Source organism: Callorhinus ursinus, unplaced genomic scaffold (assembly GCF_003265705.2).
Source record: "Callorhinus ursinus isolate GAN/ISIS: 27379988/994484 unplaced genomic scaffold, GSC_fseal_2.0 scaffold10, whole genome shotgun sequence".
NCBI lineage: Eukaryota > Metazoa > Chordata > Mammalia > Carnivora > Otariidae > Callorhinus > Callorhinus ursinus.
In genome coordinates this window covers 18,628,355-18,650,515 of record NW_027397072.1, presented here as the reverse complement: position 1 = coordinate 18,650,515, position 22,161 = coordinate 18,628,355, and the positions used below count along the sequence as shown (strand labels likewise).

The 22,161-nt window shown below is 41.2% G+C and overlaps 2 long non-coding RNA genes across 3 annotated transcripts in view; one reads left to right on the top strand and one right to left on the bottom strand.

The window, feature by feature from the left end:
• Positions 1-7,046, top strand: part of LOC141373483 (uncharacterized) — a 127,482-nt gene extending 120,436 nt beyond the window's left edge. Inside the window, exons 1-3 of one of the 2 annotated variants that reach the window (XR_012379544.1) lie at positions 4,816-4,956; positions 6,172-6,287; positions 6,894-7,046. This is a non-coding gene — a long non-coding RNA (uncharacterized lncRNA). Of the gene's footprint in view, positions 1-4,815; positions 4,957-6,171; positions 6,288-6,893 lie in introns of those variants that run through there. The other variant, XR_012379543.1, reaches the window with a different exon arrangement.
• The window catches only part of LOC141373484 (uncharacterized), a 909,297-nt gene that overhangs the window by 56,067 nt on the left and 831,069 nt on the right, over positions 1-22,161 (bottom strand). The gene's annotated exons all lie outside the window — the stretch shown is intronic.

Sequence of the window (22,161 nt, the reverse complement as noted above, 5' to 3'; positions counted from 1 at the left end):
CATGTTGAGTTTGCAAACTACCTGGTACTCTTCTAAGAAACCATCATTTTTGTTGTTTGCAACCAAGAACCCTGACTGGTGGAGGAAGAATCTTTGTTTTATTCAGATTTGTTTACCATGTGCCTAATAAATGTTTACTGAATGATTTAGAGCATGCTGGATATGATGTCTGTGGGAGCCCCATGGGGAATCAGAAGGCCAAATTAGCTCCTTAATTACACTTTCATGTTAAATTTTAGAGTGTGTGATTCTAGAGAAAGCTTTAGAATAGTCTCTCTCCCTTTACCCTTCTTTTCAGCAGCCTGTGGGGTTAGCTTGTTGCCTTTTTAACTTTTGTGGGTTGTGATGTTCAGTTGTGCTAGAAATTACAAACCTGAGAATGTTCCTGGACATCTGGAGTCATTAATGGACCGAAAATACAGGAGCGGCATAACTGAGTGGATTTCTCATTCTTCCTGCTGTGTGGCCTGTGGTGGCTGCTTTGGAATTGCAAGTACCAGGGACCTACTAGGCAGAGGGGAGAAAAAGTGGCACCACAGCAGTTTCTCCTTGTTACAGTTTTACTAGGTCCTGATCTTGCCAAGGAATTTGCAAAGATGTGAGCTTTCCAGAATCCAAGAACAGCAGTCAAGGGAGGGGGAGGGCAGCCCTGTCCCTCCTATAACCAGAGCTCAGTGCACAGATACTCTTTGCGTCTGGAAAAAGGCCTGAGGTTTCCTGGTGGCTCCATTGCTCTGCCACCTCTTGCTGGGGCTTTCCTGGCACTGGCAGAGCCCTGCGCATGCGCGCGTGCACCATGTGCAGGCTGAGGCTGTCAATCCCTCTGGGGGGACTCACCGGCTGACAGCGAGTGATGAGTTTCCTAATGGGCCCGTGATGGCTGCAGCCCTGCCTGGAGGCTTGGCTCCTGCTCAGCAGCTGCCACACAACCGCGCTGCTGGCCTTCCCCACAGCCTCAGGGGAGCCCCGCTCCAGGTTTGTGCCACTTCACTGACTCCAGAAAGCTGTGCGTTTACACCATGGGGAATGAGAGAAGTGTGTTTATCAACCACCAGGCTTGGAATGAGAGTCTTCTCCTTGCGGGAATGCATCAATCACTTCTCAGGACTGACCCTTTGTGGTAGTTCCTCTTGTAACTGATGTTTTGCTTTCCCTGATTGCAGAACGAAATGAGAGCTTTATAATTAAGTGTGGGTAAACGATGTGGTGGTGGCCCTTTGGGTCCTCGGTCCTCTCAAATCAGCTAAGCGTGGGGGTAGCAGCTTTGGGAAAGATGAGGTTGATTGGGAATTTCTTCCAACTTCCTGGTTACAGTTAGCTAAATGGCTACTAGGTGATTTCTAGGTGACACTTGACCTCAAACATGGCTTTAGGTTTCTGCTCGGGAACCTGCTATAGCTCAGTTTATGCCAAACCATTTAAATGGAAAACCCACAGGAAGCCCCTTGTGTTCCTACTACCCAGTGAGCGATGGAGCCTAAGCCCAGGGCTTGAATTCCAAAACTGGAACGAAGGGGCATTTGTTCTGTTTCCTGAGTGGCGATGAAGCATTTTCAAGAACATTTGGAAACAAAATTATGTTGATTTTACTTAGGATAAGATCAATGGGTTGTTTTTCAGAGAAAGATGAAAGGCCATCACTTCTTTACACAGCCCCCCCCATCTCCTTTGGAAATAGACAGCCAGTGAGAACATCATCCCATGTACTTATTAGCAGTACTTCCAGGCTGTGCCTATTAAATGAATTGTTTTGAGGTCAACATGAAACGCCAACTGGAATGTAACAAAAAGATATCAAAATAGAACAGCCCTCTTTGTGATCATTAAGACAATGTTAAAAAGGGAGAAATCTATACTATTGACCCAACTTTGATATTTTCTGCTTTCGTTTAGGGTCATCACCACAAATCTCAGTTACTAAACTCATTACATGTTGTAGAGGTTTCCTAAGCTGTGTGATTAATAATCCTCCTCTTAATCAAGGCATCACAAATAGTGTGTTACTCTGCTGCATGAGAAATAGAGCCACCAGGACCAACTAGTGTCGTCTGCAGCTGAGAACTGTGATTTCTTTCGTATCAGCCTCTTCTGACTAATGTTCAGATCCTGAGTCTTGTATGACTTAACTTGTGCTGAATGACAAACAATGCTAACTGTATTATGGGTCTTTGTTCCTTATTGGCTCTAGGTAGGTACCACCAAGAAGGCTTCTCAAGACCAAAGGGGAATACTAAAGAGGTGCTAAGATGATAAGCAGCTCTGTGGGCCTCATCTGTCAATGCACATCCTCTCCATAAATATTTTCACCTGGAAGTTAAAACATCTAACTCATAATAACAAGAACAATAGCAGTAACTACTCTTTTTTTGAGTATAATTACAAGATGATGCAATGATTCCCTTGCATTGTGCATTGGAGTTTCCTCTTTGAAAGGTGGATTCTGTTAATAGATCACAATATTCCAAGGCTTGTTTTGGTATCTCCTGAAGGAGTGGGACATCATGGATGGAGTAGCCTGATTTCAGCCTGAAAAACCAGACTTTGGAAGGCAGACCCTGGATAGATTGGAGTGGCAAGACTTGCAGACCCCCTCACCACCTTATCCTCTCCATTTTCGCTTTGAAAATGGGAAGATAGCTCTTTGATTTCGGTACTCTGCTCATAGGTTGGATGGGAGCCGGGTTGTGGGTGCCTCAGAAGGCAAACTGTCCTGTAAGTGGACTATCAAAGTGTATGCTTTGTGGGCTTTTGCTTTTCTTCTCTTTCTCTCAAAATTTGAGATTCTTGGCTACATGTGTATGTATATGTCTGTGTATTCACTATATATACATATGTGTATTTATATATATATATATATATGTATATATATATATATAGTGAATACTATATATTCCTTGAATTTCCTTGAATTATATAGAGGACTATTACATGAAAGATTTTGGCTCTCCTATTTCTTTCTTTATGGCAGAAACCATGCCTTCTTGAAGCTAAGGTAATCCTAGCAGCAGTTTCGGGCAAGACTATCAAACAAATGGTGATTTGGGCTGCTGTTCTCTTTTGGAAATTGTCTCTTTGGATGTCCTGGTCTTCATTTTATTAATGATAGAAAATAAAGGAAACAGAAATATTCCCATATTACAGATGAAGAAAATGAAGCTTAAAGAGGGTGTCATTCTAGTAACAAAAGCAGAGGTGGAATTGGGACCTGTGTTAGTCTGGTGACAAAGCCCATACTGCATATGTGATGATAATATTTCATGGCCTAGAGGAAAGGCTCTAACTTGGCCCAAAGGAGAAACCTATCTTTCCTCCTCACCTCATTCTCCAACAGCTTCATACTATATACACATGTAAACTAAATAGAATAAATTACTCTCTATGGTTATCATGGCCAAGGCAGTGACTGGGATACTGCCAAACAGGGAGCCTTTTCTATATGACTTTAGACCAGTATGTGTCCTAAGGCCCAAAGCTCTGCAGCTATGACAGTATTTCTTGGCAAGCTAGAGAAGTCATCCTTGTAATGTTTCCTGGCTCAGAGTTGGTACTCAATGAATTTTTATTAAACTGAACAGAAGTTTCCAAGTTTGGTATAAACCTTAGGAAGCTTTTGCTTTTCTAAACACTTGCATATTTATTATCTTATATGAGCTTCATGAAACATCTATGAAAATATCCCCACTCTGCAGAGCTGACAACCTAGTTACCAGAGGACTTGAGACTGTCACAAGTTCATAGCATAAGTCAGTGTTAAGCTGGGCCTGGGAATCAGGTCTTAAATTTCGTGGTGCAGTCTGCTTTCTGATTTCTTCTTGAGTATTTCCAACTGGTCTTTAAGTGTCTTGAGTTGAGAGGAAAAAGACAGTATTTCTCTAAATGCTGAGTTCTCTTCCCCTTAAAAAAAAGGAGGAACTGATGGCAATGATGATGATGGTGATGCCAAATAATTCTGTGTTGAACAATCGATCCATATGCTTGTGTTCTCACCAGAACTCTCTTGGTCCTTGATTTCCTGTGGTTGTCTGAGATCAGGGAAATCTTAGTCCACCCTAGAGCCCTGTAATCATAGGCTGGGTGCACACAGTTTCCATAGGATTTTATTCTGAAGATCCTAAATATGGCTGAGTCCCCAAACGGAGATAGTGCTCTCTTTAGGACTGGGTACTTTTATGGCTTGGGGAAGGAAGCAAGACTGGTGGCCTTTTTTTGGTTGTAATTTTAGGTCTTTTCAAAAACTGGTTTTTAGTGATGTAGGAAAACTATGGCCTGGGGTGATTTATGGGCCTGGTAGTTATTGCTCAGAAGACCTCAGGAGTCAGAAATTTTTATTGAGTTGGGGACTCCAGAGTTTAGATTCCACAATGTTTGAAGTCAAAAAACTTCCCCCTAGAATCTTCTTACTCAAAACATGGTTCTTAGACTAGCAGGATTGGCATCACCTGGGAACTTGTTGAAAAATGTAGACTGGCATGCCCCTCTTAGGACTGCTGAATCATATTCTGCATTTTAGAGAATCTACATGTGATTAACATGCATATTACAGGTTGAGAAACACTTTCTGTGATATCGTGATTTATCATAAGAAATACATAATTGGTCTTGTCCCTGGTTTCTGGCACAGAGCTCCTAAAACCCTTGGAATTTCCTGTGAGGAAGGAGAGCAAGGAAGGTGTCTTTTGTTATGTTAATTAGGCGACTTTTTGGAATGCACCTGAAGTTGGGGGCTGGTTGCCAGGGGAGCCAATGGAATGATTAGAAAGCAGAACTTTTAGTCACTCCTGGACCCCCTTGGAGGGGAGAGGGCTGGAGGTTGAATCAATCACCAGTGGTCACTGATTGATTTAGTCCATCATGCCTATGTTATAAAGCCTCCATAAAAACTCAAATGAAACGGTTTTAGAGCTTCTGGGTTGGTGAACACATGGAGGTGCTGGGAGAGTGGTGTCTCCGGAGAGGGTATGAAAGCTCGTGCCCCTTCCTACATAGCTATTCTCTCATGTTCATGTGCATGTTTATGTTGTCCTTTGTCATATCCTTTTATAATACACCAGTAAACATAAGTAACATGTTTTTTTGAGTTCTGTGAGCCCCTCTAGCAAATTAATCAAACCTGAGGAGTAGGTCATGGGAACCTCTGATTTATAGTTGATCAGTCAAAGTCGCAGTGACAACCTGGACTTGGGATTGGCATCTGAGGTTGGGGGCAGTCTGGTGGATCTGAGCGCTTAACCTAAGGAATCTGATGCTGTCTCCTGGTAGACAGTGTCAGAATTGAGTTGAATTATAGAGACCAGGTGGTGTCCAAGAATTGGTGGTATGGGGAAAACCCTTTATACATTGTAATTGAGGCCCAGAATCATTCACTTCCCAAGATAGTCTTAAGGGATACTCTATTAATCAGGGTGCTCCAGAGAAACAGAGCTAATTGGAGAGATATATATATAGATATATAGATATCTATATATATCTATATATAGATATCTCTCTCCAACATATGGACACACCCAGAAATAATGTTTAGACAAATATCTGGGCACTCTGTGATTCAGTCAGGTTGACATAAAATTAACTATCATAAGATATCCAGTCACCTGACTATACCTGCTTTGGATTAAGAATTCTCTTGTTGTTCTTGCAGAACAAGGAGAGTAAGCTGTCAGCCTCCATTTATTAAGAGCCAAGGACATTGCTAAATGGGTATTAAAGTTGAGTGGAGGTTATGTTGATTAGTCAGTGTAAGCTTGAAGTTATAGTTCCAGCTATCCATGTAGACCATAGACCAGTAGCATTGGTAGCACACAGAGGAGAGCTTATTAGATGTGCAGAATCTCAGGCCTGCCTCAGTCCTGTTATATTAGGACCTGCCTTTTAACAAGATCCCCAGGGGATATGTATGCATATTAAAATGTGAGAGGCACTGCTAGTATTTGATCCAACCAGAAGTGCCTATCTCTTTTCCCTAATTAAGTGAAGAAAATATATTAGGGTTCCACCACAGGCTATTTTGGGGATGGATCCTTCTGGGGGCACTCTGCCTGAAGAAAAATAACCGGGCACCCTAGAAAGCAGTGGTTCCCAACCCTGGCTGTACAGTAGCATCACCTGGAGAGATTTAAAAGGAGCCTAATGTCTGAGACACACTTGCTGATAATCTGATTTCATTGGTCTTAGGTCTGACCTGGTCTTGGAGAAGTTTCCAGCCTTTGCAGATGAATACAATACCACTGCTGTAAATGGAGCACAAAAGCCCTTCTCCAGTCTCGCTTCAGTTCTGAGTCATATCAGAGGTGAACCTTTTGAATGCTTATTTTAATTTTTCTTAATTCTGAAGTAATCTTCAGGATGGAGAGAAAATGTGGGCAGCTTGTGGCACTGAGGGAAGAAAGTTCGAAGGACACAATGAAGGAACAAGGCATACACGGGGAAGCAGAGGAAAGTAAAGCCTCATCTCGATTCTTTGGAGAGTAAGAATGTTTCCCTGAGGAGGCCATGACCCGCGTGTGTTACTGTTACCGTAACAGTAAAAGGTCCTGGAGGAATGAGCGTTTCGTATAAGGAGAACAGTGAAGAGATTCATAGCCCAGCCTAGGAGAATGAGCATATAGATACAGGACCAGAAAAAAGGCAGGGTGCCCATTTCAAAGTCTGGAGGGATGCACATCATTTGTCTTTATTTCCAGCTATGATGGGTGTTTCAAACAGGTGGTTTAAATTAAAGAAAAAAAAACACAAAGTTTTCTGGATGGACAGTGATGAGCAAAAGTTCTTTTGCAGAAGGACTGTCATCTGTTTGTTTGGGTTGCTACGGGCTTTTGTTTCATTCTATGGAAACAAATGACTCTATGTCTCTCCGCCAGTTACATTATTAACCATACTGGCATTTTATTTCTAAGTCAAGGGATAATCTGAGGCTGAGCAAAGAGGAAGCATTGAGAAGAGGCCTTGCCACAGGCTGCTGACTACCTGACATTTCACAATGAAGAATCATTGCCTCAGAAATATTCTGAGCTTCTCAACACTCCAATCAGAGAACTGTTCTGATAAAACTCAAAGTAAGTTTGTTCAATCTGCTATCAAACCACAGGTATAAGGAATCATATTCCACGCATTAAAATAATTAAAGCCCACTCCTTTCTTGGTCAGTGACAAAGATGCGTCGTCGGTACACCTGCCAACATCCAAACAGCATCCTGTGTAGCTTCCCAAGTGAACTGCGGGGACTAAATGTTAAGAAGGGCCATGTGACTTGGGGAGGTAGAGAAGTTAGGATGGAAATAGTCGTGGCTAGAAATCGTAAGATATCAAAGGCAACATGCAGATGTTTAAATACCAACATGGTTCAGAGCCCAAGCTGCTGATAAAGACAAAGACCCAGTCTATTGAGGAGGATAAAGATGAAGGACAGTGGGTTCCACTGAGAGTGGTTGGAAGTACATGATATATCAAAAGAGCAGAGAGTTCAGTGGACTGGTTAACACCAGTTCCAGTGACTTTTAAAAGTTGTCTCTGAAAGTACAATGGCCATGAGCTTGATACCTGATTCTGAGAAGAAAGTATGAGTTCAAACAGCAGGATTGCTTGGGTCATAAGTGTTATTGTAAACACCCATGCCTTTGTCCCAGAGTATGACAGGATTCAATATCTTTATTGCCTATTCAATATCTTTACTGATGGCTGAGATGAAGGAATCGACAATGTGCTCATCAGATTTGCAGACTGTACTAAGTTAGGCAGATTCACTAATAGCCCCACAAGACAGGAATATAATTTGAACTGATCTTGACAAGATGAAGTGACTTCCTAGTGGGTCACTTTGCACATAAGCGAGGGTCCCAAGCTGTCCACAAGCTAAATACAGAAGTCAAACTTCCCTCACCTTTTCTCTTTTCCAGACCTCCATTAAAGTTCTGGATTACATTCTCGACATAAAAAATGTGAAGGAATCTAAGGAAACAAGAAGGGTTCAAAAACGCACAATGTATGTATAATCAAAGGGAAAATGAGAAATTATGTCCACGCATACAGAAGGTGCTTAATAGCTGTGTATTCAATGGAGAAGGATGGCAGGAGGGAGGGAGGGAGGGAAGAAGACAGGGGGAAGATAAAAAAAATGGTAGCATGGGATAGAACAAATGAGGCTCTTATGGGTAAAATCTCTGTGATCTTTAAGGGAAGAATCATGACTCAGAGCTGGAAAGAGTAGATATTCATCAAATTAAAACAGGATGGCACCAATTGGTTTCCTGGTGTCCCACTCAGCTTTGAAATTTTATGATACCTGCCTTCATAACTGGTATTTCCTGTCACCGGGAATAAGCAAAAAACCACAGTTGGGATATGAGCCCATGGTTATGGAGAAGAATCGAGATGAGGCTCTACTTATGGAAGGGAAATCACTCCCCCCCCCCAGTTATTCAGGAAAGGCTTCATGGAAGAGGTGGAATTTCAGTGATTATTTAAAGGATAGACGATAATTGAGAATGGTATTGAATTGGGAAAAGGATAAGGGATACACGTTGCCAGCCAGATTACCAGGAACATTAATTCCCGAGTCTATTAACGAGAAGCTATTAGGATATCACCCCGGAGCAGTTATGTGTACTTTTCCCAAGGTCTTCCAGAGACAATGACTGAATTGTTACATTGTGCTTTTCAGATATTCCAGGGGGACTTTTCTAATCTGGTGACTAGAGAACTGGTTTCACTGAAGTCAAAGAAATGAAATATTTCTTACCTACTCTTTCTCCTCCTTTTCGCTGGACCAGTCCTATTTTAAAAAGAATATAATTTTTTTTTTTTTGCAAAAATGCTGTAAACCTACTACTGATCAGACAAAATACTACTCGTAATTACTTAGTTATCTGATATTCTAAGAAATGAGTTATTTGCACACAAGTAGATGTACTGTCCATCAAATCAATTGGAAAGCCTCCAAGAATAGGACCCCTACAGTCTCTAGATTTAAGGTCTGTGAGTTCTTATTCATCTCCAGTTTATCTTTAGTGCATGCATGGAGTGGGACTGAAAATAAACATTTGCCAAAAAGAATGGGAATGCTGCATATTCTATATAAAGGCATCTTGACAGGGACTGTATGCAAAAGTGCATCTAGGGAATATGTCCGTATAGAGTGTATTCAGAAAGTTACTATTTTGGTAGAAATCTTTGTGCCACCTTACCTGTTCTTTTCCTTAATACTTCCAGGCTAGACTATATTATATTTCCTGATATACAGTCTTGTAAGAATCAGAGCAGTATGATCCACTGTCCCAAAGTTGATTTTTATAAGTCCAAACAAGTATGTGAAAGAGATGCTTTGTTGTAAGTCACCAATGTCTTTTTTTTTTCTTAATGACAGCCAAGTGTAAACACAGTTGTTACAGTGTTATAAAGGTCCTTGTTTTGTATGTTTTAACAAAGATTTAAAGATTTTTAACTCCACAGGAAACTCACAAGTCCCTTGTGCAGCACACTTATTTTTATAATGAGGAGAAACCAGTGCCTTCCTCTAAAGTACACATCCGGTTGGTGGTAAGGCCAGTGTTAAATGCAAGTTCACTTGGGTTTTATTCTAGGACCCTTCTATACTCACACGTCCATCGTCATATTTATGGGAAACCTTCAAATGCCTCTCACCTCTTCAAGGGAAAATGGCTGGCTTAGTCAGTGAGGATGGAGGAGGCTCTTATTCACTAAAAGAGGGGGTGGAGTCGGAGGAGGGGGTCTCCATGGCGACCCCCTCCTCCAACTCCATCCCAGGCTTCAGGGGGACAAAAACAAGAGGAAGGCAAGGTCAGAATGGGGAGCCAGTGGCCAGTAAACCAGTTCTAATAGTGCGGAGCTGAGGATCCAGAGCCAAAAATCTGAGGTACCAGGGAGCAGTAATCAGATTAATAGATAATATACAAGACAGAAGTAACCTGGGAGATTGCTTGGCAAACCACTGTTGTCTGAAGCCAGCTTTTTTTTTGTGCTGGCTGCTAGGTAGAGGATGAGTGGGCCAGCTCATTTAAAGGGCCAGCCTGGCACAGGCAGGAATCAAAGGAGAACGTTCATCAGTGCAGAAGAGAGTGCTGATTTTTATTTTGCTTCCAGACGAAGAGGCAGTTTGGTGAAATAGAAAGGGAACATAGGCTTCGGAGTCAAACAGATCTGGGTGAAACTTCAGCTCCCGTACTCATTTGATGTGTGGCGTGACTCTGAGCAGATGATCCTGAGCCTCCGTCTCTCCTTTGTAAACGGGGGTTTATGATACCCAGCTGGGTGAGCGTATGTAGTTAGAGTACTGAGCACATGGAAGGATTTCAGCTTGGTAAATGTGTGTCTCTCTTCACAAATCTCTCCCCTTGCCTTCTCACCTTGCCATCCCTGCCCTGTCTTCCACATACCGTCTGTGTCTGAGATGCACAGTTCGAAAAGAACAGGCGAACAATGGAGGGGGGAGTTGCTGTGACTTTCGGTGAGTGAGCTATCAGGGGGGGAGGAATAGCAGAGGCACATGACTGTATTCACTTGTAAGCAGGGCTCGACCTGTCCACGCGTGTGAACATGTTCTGTGTGAGCAGGTGTGTACTGGCTATGCCCTGTGGGGTTAGGTCTGGAAGAGCCTGTTCTGTGTGGAGAATCTCAGTATCACCAAAGACTCATCAGAGGACACGGTGGGTCTGTGACCAGATTAGCCTTCCTAAACCTTCCTTCTTCCCTGCAGAAGAAGCCAATGTGGAGTCCCAAGATTCCACAGATTCTTCTAAAACCCCTTCCCTCTCGCCCCAATGGTTGCCAGAATTCCCCTTCTATCTCACGTTCACTAATTTTCTCTGCCACCTGAACTTTCCAAAATTTCTCCCTGATTTGCTCATCCTAATTTAGTCAGTCAACCCAGAATTATGGAACACATATTATAAATGCAGTATTGTATAAGGGACTTGCCAAAAAAAAAAAACCCAAAAAACAAATCAACATTGTTCTTGTTTTCAAAGAGTGTATAATCCACAAGGAAAGTCAGGTATTTCATAATTCATCATGATAGCACTTAATTTGTAGGGCTATTGTAACAAAATACCCCAAACCGAGTGTCTTAAACAATAGGAATTTACTGTCCCACACAACTGGAGGCAACAAGTCCTAGGTCAAGGTGTTAGCAGGGCCTGGCTCCCTCCCTAGAGGCACTAGGCCATGCCTCTCTCCTAGCTCCTGGTGCTTGCAGGCAATCTGAAGTCCCCTGACTTCTGCTGTATCACTCCTATCTCTGCCTTCACTGTCACATGGCATTCTTCCTGTGAGTGTGCCTCTGTGTCTGAATTTCTCCTTTTTACGAGGACGCCAGTCCTATTGGATCAGGGGCCCACCCTCCTCCAGTATGAGCTCATCCTAACTAAATATATCTGCAACAACTTTTTATCCAAATAAGATCATATTCTGAGGCATGGAGGGTTAGGACTTCAATTTATGGATTTTGGGGGACACCGTTTAACCCATAAAAGCCCTTGATGAAAATTAAGGTGGGGGAAGTCCGGGGTTCTGTGGAAAATTTGTTCTACTTTCCTCACTGGTGCAGATTCCATAGGTCGTCCTCCTCCCCAAACTCCTGCTTGGCTCCTCTGCTCCATGCTGACCTCCCCTCTTTGGCTCACAACCTTCACTGGGCCTATGGCCTTTTTCCTCTACTAGACTCTAAATTCCATAAAAGCAGAGAATATGTCTTCTCCTTCCCTTGTGACTGCCTTGGCAGTAACGAGTCATCAAAGCCACAAGGCTCAGTGGAGTTGGTGACTTGGTGACTTTGCAGCATTCAGCAGAGCGGGGCAAACACCAGTCTTCCCTGCCCTCACCTCCACCCTCTCATGAGTCTGTATCTGGCAGCCTGGCTTCCTTTGGTCCTAAAGCCAACAGGAAATCTCTCACAAAGCATACACCCCTCCAGAACCCTGTTCTGTGGCAGGGACACTGAGCAGAATACTGGCAAGAGGCACCAGCAAATGTCTCAGCACCTGGACCACTCCGTGTGAAAAAAGCACGGTAGCAAACTACATGATTCATTAATGAAAAATGACAACATCATCAGAGATCCTAATGATATCCTTACAGATCACAGGGTGTACATAGAGCATCCTTGCTTTTAGCAGGGAGATCAGATCCAGGAATATATTCATAGAGCTGTTAGTGTTTTGACACATAACATGGAATGAGGAGAAAAAAAAAACCCCATACGCATCTTCATTTGCATCCATAAAAAAGTCCAAGAAAATATATGTACTTAATCTATAATATTCACCTATTGTATAGAATATTGAGCCTGATTACAAACTTATGCTTCTGTGACCTTTTTGAATAAATAATTGGGTTTTGTGGACCTGAGGTTAGAGATCCTGGATGCTCCTAAGACAGCAAAGCAGATGGTGCATTAATAACGGGGGTATTAGGAGGATCGGCTTCCCAATTCTAGTGTATTCATTAATACACTTTAGACAGTTTAATTGCTTCCTGAAACACTAATTGAAAGAGGTTCATTTGCAAATGCCTAAGTTCTAATAATATAAATCTGGCACGGTGCCACAGAAGCCCCTTAAATACTATTATAAGATGAATTGTGGCATTTAAATAAAGGCAGCTACATTTTTAAAATAAAATTGGTACAGTGAAACATAGTGTATAGAATTTTTTCAGAGTAGGAAAAAGAAAGCCCAGTAGGTGCTGAATCTTTCCAATATTGGGGTTTATGAAATACTCACCAACATCACGCTACTTGAACCTTGGGATTGGGAACATCTGGTAGACTCTGTGACTTCAGCAGCACAAAGCAGAATGTTCTCGTTTACATAAACTCATTTCCTGGCGGGATAGCTCTGGAATCTGTTATTTCAAGAGAATAATGTGACTAAATGTTACACCTCTGGAAGAAGGATTTTCCCCTTAGAATCATGCTGCCTACTGACCTTCCTTAAGTTGTATTTCATGCCTTTATAGGCATACTGATTCTCCACACACTTCCGCAGTATTTACTAACCAAAACTCTGAGCAGTAGGCTAAGAAGACATAAGCAGTTTGTTTCCATGTGAAAAAAATTAATACGGTTGGATCAGCACCAAGATTTTAGTAATTTTGATTCCTTTGGTGGGGTAATTCTTAAATGAATGGGCATGAGTGTTGGCTGGATTGCTTATTGGCTGATAGAGCTATGGGTAATCTATGAACCTGTACTAGATAACAGCGATCACAAGTGCCAAGTCTTCCATCAGTGAGTGGGCCCTTTGATGGTTTCCTTTACTTCTGTGAAGCAGGAGCAAGATACTTGACATAAATGGTCATTGAATAACTTCTAAGAGCTGAACACAGTTTGGTGCCCAGGACTGTTCTGGGAAGAGTGGAAGTCTTTGAGGAAAGACAAGTGAGAGCCACGGACAAATATAAGGCATGGCTTGGTGTTTGATGGGCCAGCGAGTGAGGGGTGCACCTGCTTCTTTTCAAGCAGACAAGTGGCATTAAATAGGTGGGAGAAGGGCCTTTCTGGGGACTTTGTGATAAGACCAAGGAGCTCTTTTGTGTCAGGAGCTCCTGTACGTTTCAGGGGGGGATAGTTTTCCTCAAGAAAATAGGAAATGACTTGTTGCATTTGAAATTTTTTCTCATTCCCATTGATTGCTGTCCAGGTGTAAATCTTTCTCACTTTTCTACTTTGAGTCCTACTTGTGGCAAAGACTAGCTGGCTTCTGATAGTGTCTATGTATTAAATGTACATGATTCCTGCAATACATTGTACTGATTGTGCTTTTAATTTTATTATGCCCTTAATTCCAGTTATAATTTAAATTTAGAGGCAAACTAAATTTTTTATTTAACTATTTTAAATATAAACAACAAAATGACTTATCTCTCCCTTATCTCTTCACCCCCTTGGCCCTATATTCTTGCCAGGCATTCTGACTTTAATCAGATATTGAATGTAGTACCTACCACAGAAGCAGTTATTGCAAAATAACTTATTTTATCCTATCCTTATCCCGTCTTCTGTTTTCTTCTCCTTTTTTTCTCTTGCCTTTATCCCAAGAAATGATCACAAGTAGACCCTCAGTAAACTTTGGTTAGATTGACTTGGAGATAAATATTCTTGAGAATGAATTAAAGGAAGATCAACTATACTTCATCCTAGGCTAAAGAGGTCCTAAGTCCAGGGGTCCCCATGTTTGATTTAGTTGCTGGATATGTGGAAATGTTGGTTTGACATCCTGCGAAAGGACAAACTTTGAGAGATGATTTAGCCCTCTTAAACAGATATATAAATATATTGTAATCATTATTAGGGCCAGAAGGAAAATAGGACCCTGCTGGTTCACAAAAGCCAACATACCTTCTCTTTTGTATGTCTAAAAATCTTCACCCTGATTTCTTTCCATTTTGATATGGCTCCTCATGGCCTATTTCACTGCATACCCACAGACCTCTGGCTAAGCTCAGAAATAAGGCATGTCTCCAAATGAACCACCTCCTTCCTCATCCCTTTCTTTATTCCCTCTCTCAGTGAACTCTGAAAATCCCTAGTTATTCTCAGCCCCTCCCCTCTCTCATCATACCCTCAATCTCATTGACCACTAATTTTTGCCTGTCCTATCTCCTCGGCTTCTACCTCATGTTCTCCTAATCCTTTCTTCACACTGGTTCCCAGGTGAAATTCCTAAATGTGAAATCTGACCCTGTCACTCTTCTCCTGCTTAAAAATCTGCAGGATAAAGTTCAAATGCTTTAAAAGGGTATTCTTCCTTCAAAGCTGCCCAGATCTTTTTTAGTAGTGGAGCTCTGTTCCCTATTCCAAGTTCCCTATTCCCTCCTTTAGGCCTCTATGGAGACTTTTGAGTTGCTCTGTTATAATAGGATTCACAGGCTATAATTACTTGTTTATTTCTCCATCTCCCTAATAGTCGGCCCTTGGAGGCAGAGCCCCAGTTTTGTTTTTCTTTTAAGTTTTTCTATCCTCATCACTTGCCAAAAGATGGGCGTGTATTAGGTGCTCCATAAATGACTATTGACTGTAATTGAATGTAACAGGAAGTCTGTTTGATTTTTGGTGAGAAAAGAAACTTGACAGAATAAGACCCATATAGTGTCAAAGAGGAGTCAAAGATACGTCACATTAGAAGGTATGGTGCTGAATATTTGAGAGCTCCATCCATACACAGATGTGTACACTATAGAAACCAGACCTTTGCTAGCTAAGATCTGCATGATTTTGTGGCTCAGAACTTCATAGCTCCTCTGTTTAAAATAACTAGCTCTCTCTATATATTTCTGCATGTATGGACATTGATATATGGCTCTATGTCTTCAAGGACTGAGAATGCATCTTGAAATGTATAAACAGTGATACATTTTAATGAATATAAAAAGTTATCCAGGTAGGTTACTTGATCTCAAATGTACTTTTTTCAGCCTGCTAAATCCTATCCAGCCAAAGTTAAAAAAGTCTCAAATTACCCTCTTTAGGAAGATACCTTTGTATTATAACGCAGTTCCGTAAGTAATGTATTGTTTGCTGGTGAGAAGTTCACATGATACTGTTTTAGGTAAGGACCCTGAGAGAAAAGGGTTTGGAGAACTGGATCCTAGACCTTAGGGGTAACAATACGTTTAGCTGATACTATGGTGTGGGGAGGAATAAAGAGGGGGGTAAGGTCTTAGACAGATTTTGAGTCAAGTTTTGACTACCACTATGTTGCTTTATTTGCTTTTGAAATATTGTGAGATTGTCTCTTGTAATTGGTAATTAGTGAAAGCAGATTCAAGTGATAAGAACGCATTTAAACACGGGTAAGGGCAAGGTAAGGGTGAGGGTGCATTAGGGTTAGATACTTTAGGATATGGAAGTCCCAGGTTTTTGTGGTAGAACTAAAAGTGTCATCTCTAAAGAATTAACTGCTATAAATGTTACTGACTTGGGTCCTTGGGCTCTCCAAATAATAGAAATTGACTGGGGCCAAGTGGAAATTCCAGGCGAGACTTTTATTGGGGCTCATGCTTGAGCACAAGGGAGACAGCACAAGGGAAGGAGTCCTTCAGGCTGACTCCATGAACAAAGGCCAGGGAAAATTTTTAAAGAAGCTAAGGTGGGAAAGGAAAATGCCTAAGCATGTAGAGGTGGGGGTTGACACAGTATACAGAGTAGACAGAACATGCTCTGTCATGTATCATAAGTCTCATTAGCATGTTGAGTCTCCAGCCCTGGGCATGATTTTTAGCCTTATAATGAGGGGAAACTTTAGTGAAAGGTCAGTAGTGGTCAGTGCTTGTCAGTCCCCCTTAGTAAGTATCTTCCTTCCACATTTCTGCAAGATATGCTAGTCAAGAGGCATAGAGTTTCAGCTATCAAGGTTTCACAGTAAGGATTGAGGAGACCTGAGTCCAGTCCCTGCTCTGTCTCATAAACACCAAATAGCCACAATCTCAACTGCACGTAAAGCATTGATTTAAGGATTTTCACTAATGTTTGAATCGGATCAAGAAAGACATTTGAGGATTCAAAAGTTATATCCATCAGAAAGGAATCAGAGCATAAAATGTATGTCTTTGATATTGATAATAATTCCTAAAACATTCTAATAGAAAAATTTAAAGTCAGTTGCCCTAGACTTATATTCATTGATGTAGGTATGACTACATAAGGAAACTATTAACCATTAGTTAACTGTTGATCCATTCATTCCCAAACAGAAACCAAGTCCCCCCTACTTCAATTTCTATCTCTCGTATACATGTATACATATAGTGTAGATCACTAAAATCTACAGTAAATAATTTCATCTCAGCTTGTTTGCATTTTCCTTTGTACAAGTCTTGAAAGAATTAGTCTGAGAAATCTAATATCACAATTGAGAGTGAAAGGAGGCATGTTGAGACTAGAAATAAGATTATTTTTGAGGACTTGGACTGAATTATCTGTGCGTGCAAGTAGGTACCTCTTTCATACTCATTAAAGCAAGTTCAAATAAATTCCTGCTAGGGGATACTTCTTAGGACTTGTCTCTACTTGAATCTAGTGAAATCTCTCTTTTAAATAATCTCACGTTTCACACTGAACACTTAAGCTGGTTTTGTGTCGGAGACTTTGTCATATTTAATGTGCCTAAATGTCTCAATCCCCTTCCTATTTTGGGGGGGCACTGCACTTGATGAGTCTTAGTGGAAGGTCCACACTGGAATTTAAAGGAAGCAAGAGGCTCCATTTCCCCTTTCCGTTGTTGAAAAGGTGAATCTTACCTAGTAGGCTTCACCAACTGGCTGCTCCTGTCCCAAGACACAGAGATGTAAAGACTATTTGGAATTTATTTCCATGGTGGTGGCATCCAGTGTCAGCAAGAGCGGTATCAATCACTGGGGTCCTCACTGTACTTTTCCTGTGACTTGATTTCGGTGCTGATTTCTGTTCCCTCTTCTTTCTTAATTTAGCTAAGAAATGTTTTTTAAGATTATTAAAAAAAATGATCTCATGACCATTTTTGGCCAATTTATATAATTTAGGTCCATTCTGCCCCATGCATACTTTTTGTCCTTTCACATGATATGTGTAGAATAATATATGCATTCTTACATGTCCGATGTAGTTTTAAATAAATGGACTTCTATTAAATTTTCCTTGGTAAAATTGTTGTATTTGTGAGCTGTCACTACTTGAATGTAATGGAATGACTTTGAAGTCATCTCAGATTTTACCCTGGCTCCTTTCCTTTCTCACAACTAATGCCCTAAATCTGTGAGAGTTGACTAGAGTTAAACTTTATAAAAGAGTACAGTTTGTTCCGTTTTATATTTTGGTGTGTTGAATTATCACTTGACATTATTATCTAATCTGGGTTATGTTTAAAAGTCAAAGTCATTAAATATTTTAAGCTTCCTCTGAGGTTTGTCTTTTCTTATTAGGGCTGGGGCATGGAGAAAATGTACATCTGAAAGAAATTGGTAATGAAGATGCCAAATCTCATGGGGAAAAAGGGTCAAGTTCTTATGTAAGACAGAAAAATTCTAGCTCGTATAAAGATGAACTAAAGAGAACTTGATTCCAAGTCTGAGACTTTCAAGGAGATTTAGAGGTCAACTTTTCCTCCTCCTACCTAACTGTGTAGATAAAGTCTTAAAAAAAAAAAGGCTCAAGAAAAATGTGAAGCTGGAGGAGGGGACTGGAAACAACTTAGCAACTTACAGGTCCTGACAGTGGTGTCATTGATAAATCTTTAAAGCCAAATCAGTTTTAAAACCTGTTACGTTGTAATAGAAATCCAGCTTTCTTTTTGGTGATCTGTCTTAGACTAACAGAAAAAAGGTCAGAACTGGGCTGATCAAAATCAATCAGGCTGTAAGAAAATGCTACTCCAGATTTGCCTGCTGGGGGCATTGTCTTAGATGACAAGTCCAGCCAGCCCTCCAAAAATGGTTCAGCTGTGAGGCAGGCTGCCCACCCTACAGCGTGGACAGATACAGTTCATGTGTTTGTGTATCTGCTCTGAGAGGATATTGAAAGAGTTATTTCCTCTTTTCTTTCTTTTCCTTCCTTTCTTTCTCCCTCCCTCCCTCCCTCCCTCCCTCCCTTCCTTCCCTCCCCCTCCCTCCCTCCCTCCCTCCCTTCCTTCCTTCCTTCCCCCTCCCTCCCTTCCTCCCTCCCTCCCTCCCTTCCTTCCTTCCTCCCTCCCTTCCTCCCTCCCTCCCTCCCTCCCTCCCTCCCTTCCTCCCTCCCTCTCTTCCTCCTGCCGCTAGGATTTGGCTATACTTCATCATTTTTTTTAAATTGGATTTTTAAAATATAGTCCTAAAGAACATTTGGATGACAGTGGGCAAATCCGACTTTCTACATGGCTTCAAGTAATTGATGTGACAGCTTTAGACAGACATATTGATTAATAATTCTGTCCCTGGCAGTAAGTATCCCCACCAAGCCAGTTTCCATTTTATTATCGTGAAAATATGTAATCTGCATAAAATTAAAGCTGTTATGTACTTGAAACATTGTCTGCTCAAAGATGCTTATTGTAAAAAACAGCCATGGCTGAGGTTGCTACCCTGTCTCTCTCTCTTTCTCTTTTCTTTATTCAATCCTAATTTTTCCTCTCTCCACTTCAGAACTGTATTCCCTTGTCATTATTCCTTCTGAACCATTCTATTATCCATCTTAGGCATCTCTTTATGGAGCCAGAAATGATTCTGAGTGTGAACATTAGGTGTTCATGTCACCACCTCTGCTGAAAACCGAACTGTTAAATTATGAATTTGTGGTCTCGTTTCACACCATAGTAGCCCAGGCTAAAGCACTCCCATAAGAAATGTCAGTTTTCATCTAAATGCACTCAACAGTAAATGTCTTCTCCCTGGAGCATGCCCTATTTGTTGAAAAGAGACACAGAAATTTCAGAGTTCACATGTACTTCAGGATCACACAGCTGGTTTAAAAATTAGTGCATTTGGAATAATGAATGGCTGACTGGAGGCATTCTGCTGTTAAGTATGGTCCAAAATGTTCTTGACAACCAGACTGTTAGAAAATTTTTCTAAAATTCTTAGATGTCAGGGTATTTGGAAGACAGACCCAAACATCCAGGCTTGTGACACGTCTGCGCTAATATATTGTGAATATTAAATGAGTTAAAAGATGAAGTATCTACAATTGTATCTCATACACAGTAAGTGCTTAATAAAGTTATCTGTTATTATTGTTCCTTATCTTAGTCCAATGACTTATCTTGCATTAGGGTATTTAGCAACTGATATTAAAATTTACATTATGGTCATGCTGGAGAATAATGTAATTTCATGAATTAGGTGATTTGTAGGGCTGCAGAAAAGGATTGCTTAAGGAACAAATAACCTTATGAATTCAGGAAAGGTGCCTCTTAAGCCTTTCATTCATACTTATTGGTTCTTAGAGGATAAATACAACTCCAAACTTGAATAGAACCCAGATAGAACCCTATTTGGAAACATGGATCCAGGTTTGCAAAGTAGCTCATGCTTCAGTTAGAAATGTCCAAGACTTGACTAGTGGGCAGACCTTTCTCTGCTGGTTTAAACTTCCATGGGGACTGCCCTATCTTTTAACTGGTGACTGAAAAAGAATAAGTAGATACACACAGAGTGATTTTCAGCAAGGCAGTCAAACACTGTGGGACAAGAGCAGATAAGGAACACCCCAAATGGTCCAGTCCCAGCCCTCCTCCTACCATAAAAGGTGGAAATTCTTTGAGGTCTGTTAGTTTATCTCCCCAGTGAAACTACAAATTCTGTGAGAATAGCCACCGTGTCTTAGATTCACACTGGACCCAGGGCCAAGCAGAGTGCCAGGCACAGGTAGGCAACTGCCAAGGTTGAAGCTATGGAGACTTACTGTCAGCATATTATCAGAGGGACACCAGAGAGAAAGGACATAGGAGGAGATAGATGATCTGGGCTCCTGTTAGTACATCCACATTTTTGTGCTTAGACAAGTTTGCTTCATGTTTAAGCCACGTCTACAACTAGGATCACAGCTACAGAACTTTGTACATAGAAGGTACTTATTCCCTTCTGTGAAAGAAATGAATAAATAAAAGAAATGCATTAAGACATTTAGAACTTTGCTTAGATTTTTCTTAAGTTTCTCACCTGAAGTAAAACCCACATCACCACAGAGACTCTTGGAAACATTCTCCATGACACTTAGTGCACTGAGTCCCATTCCATGGTAGTGGACTAGAAGGCAGGTGATTGGGGTTCAGGCCCATATTTGTGTGACCTTGAACAGTTTCATGAAGAATGATCCAGAGTGTGACAAAAAGAAAATCAACCCAAGGCATACTGGCCTCACTGGGACAGAATTGGAATTTCTGAGTAAATATCTGCTTTGGACACTATCATATTCAGAAATTCATTTCTTCAAAATATTTATTGAGTGCCTATACTGGGCCAGCCATTGTTCTAGGTGCTAGGACATAGCAGTGAACAAACCTGGCTAAGTCCCTGCTCCTAGAGCTTATAATCTAGGAGGAGGAAGAGAGAGCATTCTCAAGTAAGCAAGTAGCTGTAAAGTATGTCAAATAATAGAAAGTACTCTGCAGAACCACAGAGCAGGGCACGGGGCAGTGGGGATGGGGCTTAGGGAAAGAGATACTCCTCAATGGGAAGACCTTTCAAGTAAATTGACCCTTATTTAAGGACCTAAGGGAAGTGAGAAACAAGACTCATGGGCTTTCAGGAGTCCAGTAGTTGGAACAGGTCACTTAAAAGAGGTTGGATATTCAAATAAAGACTTGTAGTTCAGTAGCTGAATATTGTAATCTTCAGGACTGGAGATAGATACTTTGAAATTCAACCAATGGGAGGCATTTTGAGTCATGAGATGACATGTGTCATCAAAAAGAATGTGTAGATGGAAAGGGAAGGGACTGAGCCCATAGGAGCTGCAGACGTGGAGGTTGGGGACATGAAAGGAGAGGCCTAATAGAGACTCAGAAGGAGTAATTAGTGAGATAAGTGAAGCAGGACTGAACAGTGGCTCAGAAACCAAGGGAAAAGATAAAAATATCTAAAAACAATTAAATAATTAATACTAAATCAATTAAATGTAAGGTTAATAGCTGACATCAAATAGATTGATATCCAGCATGTCTTATTTCAGTATAACCACAGCTAAAAGGCTTTGTAATTTTCTCTATATTATTAAGCAATAATTTCCAGCATTGGGAAAGTAATATTGATGTCTCTGAGGCATTTCCATTGGCTTAAATGGAAACCAAATGTTTTTATCTGGAAGTGACATGAGAATGCCTGAAAAGTCTTTGAGCATTTAGCTGCATTTCCAGGGAGGCATGCCTGGTCCTTGACGGAGTTTGGATTGATTGATTTAATTCTCAAACATGCTTCAGTGTTAGCCGAGATTGAAACAGTTGTCTTACACCCACCATCTGGGGCCGGTGTCCCAGATGGAGTGCGAGTTCTGATAACATTAGGTGTCTTCAACTGGGGCTGTTTCTGGAGACAGTTAACAGGAGAGGGTTCATGTCAGCACAGGAGAACTTAAGAATGAATAAGGAAAACAAACTCTGATCATAAATGAGTTTTCTGGGGAGAACATGCAGTAATTTGTTTGACGACCTGAGAACCTACTCGGTGTCACAGAGTATCACCAACCAGTATTGTCAGGTTGAACAA